A 5,026-nucleotide genomic window follows, 5' to 3' on the forward strand; every position below is an offset into this window, starting at 1 on the left:
AGAAGGTGGGCGGGCGATGGAGCTCCAGTGAAGCCTAGAGAAAAGAAGAGGTCGGATGAGGAGAAGGGAGGGCTAGCGTGCTCACCGAGGTGAAGCGGGTGACCAGAGGGGGAGCAGGGCTACGACGATGTGGTGCGGTGAGGAGGAGATGGCTGATAGGTGGCGGCGACGGCCAGATTCATAGGAGAGGGGGGGGGTTCTCGGGCGCTTTTCTATTTTTTGGGGGTTTATGTTTCCTTTTTTCAGGCTGTGATGTTTTTGGCTTGTTTGTATGTGGCTTGTGGTGCTCTGTGGATGTGCGAAGCTCGGCCAGCAAGGGGAAGGTCGAGGAGGAGAATCAGCGGTTGAGCTCGGTCACCGGTGAGCTTGGAATGTTTGTTTCAGTTTTTAGATTGCAAAATTGTGATCCTAATATGTAAGTTGAAATAAATAGGTTGGATTGTACAAGCTGGATTCTACAATAGCTTCTAGATTGTAACAATCCAGCAATCTACCTTCTATCAGCGTCTACAAATTGTACAATTTAATTTTTACAATCACTACTGCAAATCTGTTAATTTATGATGAATTTTCAGTAACAACAGAACATTTCATCACAATTTGAACTCTCTTTACGACGATTTTCAATAATTCGTCACAAAGTACCCCCAAGGCCAGTTGCCTTGTTGTTAGTGATAAAAAGAGATCAAGTCCGTCACTAAAATAATCACCATAAACACTAAGAAAATCGTCATAAAGCTAATAAAATAATTTCAATAGTATTTGGGGTTCATTTGAATTTGAAATACTTTTGGAATTAACAAAAATACAGAAATGGCAAATAAGCTTAAAAAATCAAACTAACTATGAAAATTACTCAAAAAAATCAGAAACACATACTTTTGTAAATATTTGAATTTATTTCAATTTAAATGAGTCTTCTTTGAATTTGGTTTATGTGTTAGGTTCTATAATTTTTGTAAACACATACTTTTTTGTTAGGTGCTATAATTGACGATTTCGTCTATGTGTTGGTGCTCTGCTACGGCGCAAGTACTCGGAGGTGATGAACGTGATCAACTTACATATTAGGATCACATCTCAATGGGTCGGATCGGAGCTCCCTGCCCTGAGCCAGGAACATTCCCGAACAGCATCGCCTGCCCACCTCTCCCATATAAAAGTTCCCTCCCCCGCTCATGCTCTCCTCCCCTCCAAACCCTAGTCATCCTGCGCCGCCACTCTCGTCTCTCAGGCCTCTAACTACCCCCTCACATCTCTCTTTCTCTTCGGAATGCACCCGCACGGTCGAGCGGCGCGATGGCGCGGGTGGCCGGCGGCTTGGCCCTAAGCCAGTGGCGGCGCGACGGATCCAGCCTTAGCTATGACGAATCCATAGTGGGCAGCACGGAGGGCAGATGTGATGCGCGGCAATGAAAGGTAGCATGAGGTAGAGAGGGAAGAAGGTGGATGGGCGGTGGGGCTCTAGTGAAGCCTAGAGAAAAGAAGAGGTCGGATGAGGAGAAGGGGGGGGGGGCTAGCGTGCTCACCGAGGTGAAGGGGGTGACTGGAGGGGGAGCAGGGCTATGGCGATGTGGTGCGGTGAGGGGGAGATGGCCGGTAGGTGGCGGCAACGGCCGGATTCAGAGGAGAGGGGGGGGGGTTCTCGGGCGCTTTTCTATTTTTTGGGGGTTTATGTTTCCTTTTTTGGGCTATGATGTTTTTGGCTTGTTTGTGTGCGGCTTGTGGTGCTCTATGGATGTGCGAAGCTTGGCCAGCGAGGGGAAGGTCGAGGAGGAGAATCAGCGGTTGAGCTTGGTTACTGGTGAGTTTGGAATGGCAGTGAGCCCGAAAAAGCAGGTTGCAACCAGGACAGACAACACTTCGCTTACGATTGAATTCAAATCTCTAGTAGAAATTTACAGCAAACCATCCAACATTTTTCCGATCTCACCGGTAAAAGGCCTAATACCAGTTTTCACCCATCAACATGAAGAACAAGTCCTGCGCTGGGAAATTAAACCGTAATTATGACCAAAAAACTTGAAACTTTATTTTAAGGAAAAAGTCTAAATTACTCCCTTAAACAATTCCTAGTGTCTTAATAACCTTCAAACTTTAAAACTGTTTATTTAACCTCCGAACTTTAAATTCCGGATCACAAAACCTCATGGACTGGTTTGTAACAGCAGTTTTGATGGCATGGCGATGATTTCACTAGCATGTCCGGGGAGAGGAGGACGCTGGCATGGGAAAGGAGCTCACCGGTGGCGGGAGGAGATGCGCAGATAGGGGGTGGGAGCAGGAAAGGAGAAGGGAGGGCTGCGAGGATCAGCGGCAGAGCACGCACGCGATGTTCACTAGCAGCGTGCAGTGGCCCAATCGACTCGACCGAGGGCACCAAAAGCAAGAGCGTGCTGCGGGGAACATATTGGGTGGGGCTCGGCCGGCGGGCTCTGCCAGGAGGTGGCTAGCGGCAAGCACAGAGGAGTGGTGGCTCACGCGGGCAGGCACACCAGCGTAGGGCCAGAGCCAAACCGACGCGCACAAAAGACTTAGTAGAGTATGAGGGACCTCATCGAGGTGCGGATTTAGGAGATGGAGCAACGGAGAGACAGCTACGGAGATGGTTTGTTGATGTTGAGGAAGAAGGCATATGCGCATCAAATCGAGTCGAGAGAGAGGGGGATTCGGCGGGGAACGGACTCGGCCCCACGATTGAGAGTTGCTACCAGAGCAGCGCAGGCAGTGCCGCGGTGCTGTAGGAAAAGGTGTCGCTGGGGGACAGGGCTGAAAAGAGGACCATGCGGAGGAGGATGCCCGTCATGGTGCGAAGGTCAGCGGGGGTGGCAGGCGCAGCGAGCGACGAGGCAAGCCGTAGCGCCAGGGCCTTCGGGTGGGAGGTGCAAAGGCGCTGGAAGGCAACCTCAGCGGTGGTGTGGTCGGCATTGGAGGATCACATGATCGTCGATAGCAACACGTCAAACGCCACCGGGTCACCCTCCAGCGGTGCGGTAGCAGCGGTCTGGTCGTCGGCGGATGCCATCCGATCGGAATCGAAGCTAGGGCAATGGCTAGGGTTTAGTCAGGGGGAGGAGCCGGTGGCAGTGGCGGTGGTGGGAAGGGAGTGGTTGTGGAGAGATAGAGATGGAGATAGAGAGGGAGACGGAGAGGGCGAGGAAGAGAGGTGACGTGGTAGCCATATGGCAAAAACCAGGTGACGTAATAGCCATGGTGGAAAAACCACCCTTAAAACCGGCCTTAGGAGGTTATGTGATCCAGTATTTGAACTTAAGGGGGTCAAATAAATGGTTTTAAAGCTCAGGGGGTGATCCGGACTACAGACATAGTTTAGAGGAGTAAAATGGATTTTTTCCTTATTTCAAAAAAGAATAAGTCCAGTTTTGGACCCTCAACTATTATGTTTGTCTGATTTTGACCCTCAACTACAACAGCTAGTAACTCTCACCCCTAACTGTCAAAACCAGCTCAATTTATACCCCGAACCTACTTGAGGTGGTATTCGAGTGACGTGGTGGCTGTTTTTTCTATGTTGATAGCCACATCACATGTTTTCTATTGACATGTTAGGTTGGTTGTTGGAGAGCAGTGGCAGCGGCTTGCTCTGCTTCGTCGACTACAAGGAGAGGAGGGAGGCAAGAAGAGAGACAAAGAGGAGGATGAAGAAGAGAGGATTGGGTCTGGTAGGTGGGACCCAAATTAAGCCTCTGTGACCACTCTCCACCAACCAAATCAAGCCACTGCCAATCTCCATCAACACGTTTTGCACTGGTGTAGACATATTGGCCTCAAGATCCACGGCGCCACCTTCGTTATCTCCATGGTTGACTGAGAGCTATCGTAGCCATCCATTTGAAAGCTTAGAGCTAGGGTTTTAGAGGAGAGAAGGATGAGTGCCTAGCCTATGTAATAGGTGAGAGTTTTGAGAGATAAATCTTTGTAATCCGCCTAGAATAGGGCTGACATATTTAAGTAATGAAGTTTTTGTTTTTGCATATGCTTGAATTCTCCTCATTCTAATTTCCCTCTATTGATTCCCTTGCAAGTATACAAGTTTTTTGTTTCCGGTTTTGATTTTTATTTTGGTTTTTTGGGCTGAAATTTCAGCACCTCATGAGGTCATTCTTCTTGTTGCTAGAGGCATAATTTTCGTATACACATGTTTATGTGATGGGGTCTTCAATTCTCTTGCCTCTAGACAATTAACTTGGGGAGTTTCATTGTTCGGTGTTCATCTTTTTTTGTTTCTTTACAAGTTGTGATCTTTTGAGTGCTAAGACACATGAATTGATCTTAAATGGAACCTATGGTTCATATACCATCCATGGAGTCGTGTTGCCTCAATTTTCTTTTGTTAACACTTCTCTCTATTTTTACTTCCGCTTGAGTTTTGAGGTGTGTTGGGTGATCCAGATAGAAGAAGCCCATCGATTTTGCAAGAAATTTCTTGAGACGTCTATTCACCCCCTCTAGTCGCCAATCTTGTTCCTACAATTGGTATCAGTACTGGTTTGATCACTTGTTGACCTTAACCAGCTTTGTTATCCGTAGGCGACATGGAGAGAAGTGGGAAGATTCCGCTGTTTTATGGCCGTGATTTTTCGTACTGGAAGGTGCGTATTGAGGCTTATCTCTTAAGCTAAGGAAGTGCAATTTGGGAGATAGTTGATTCCAACTACAAGATCTCTGCTTCTCACACGACTCAGGTTCAAATCGAACAGTATGAGGCCAACAACAAGGCCATAAATATTTTATTCACAAGTCTGAGTAAGAATGAGTTTGATAGGGTTAAACACCTCCGTACTGCCCGGGAGATCTAGACTACTTTGAGTGTCTTTCATGAAGGCACTAATCTGCCTTACCATCAGTCGGCATGTAGTGAGTAAGGTAAGTGCTAAAGCCAACAACATCGACGATCGGTGCTTAACCGACGCAAAGCGGTCTACGGTGTCTGGTTTCCTCAACCGACCTACCTAGGGGAACTCCACATCCGGACAGGACAAAACACCTTCTAGCACCGCCCACA

The sequence above is a fragment of the Phragmites australis genome, chromosome 4 (assembly GCF_958298935.1).
Source record: "Phragmites australis chromosome 4, lpPhrAust1.1, whole genome shotgun sequence".
In the NCBI taxonomy this organism is placed as follows: Eukaryota; Viridiplantae; Streptophyta; class Magnoliopsida; order Poales; family Poaceae; genus Phragmites; species Phragmites australis.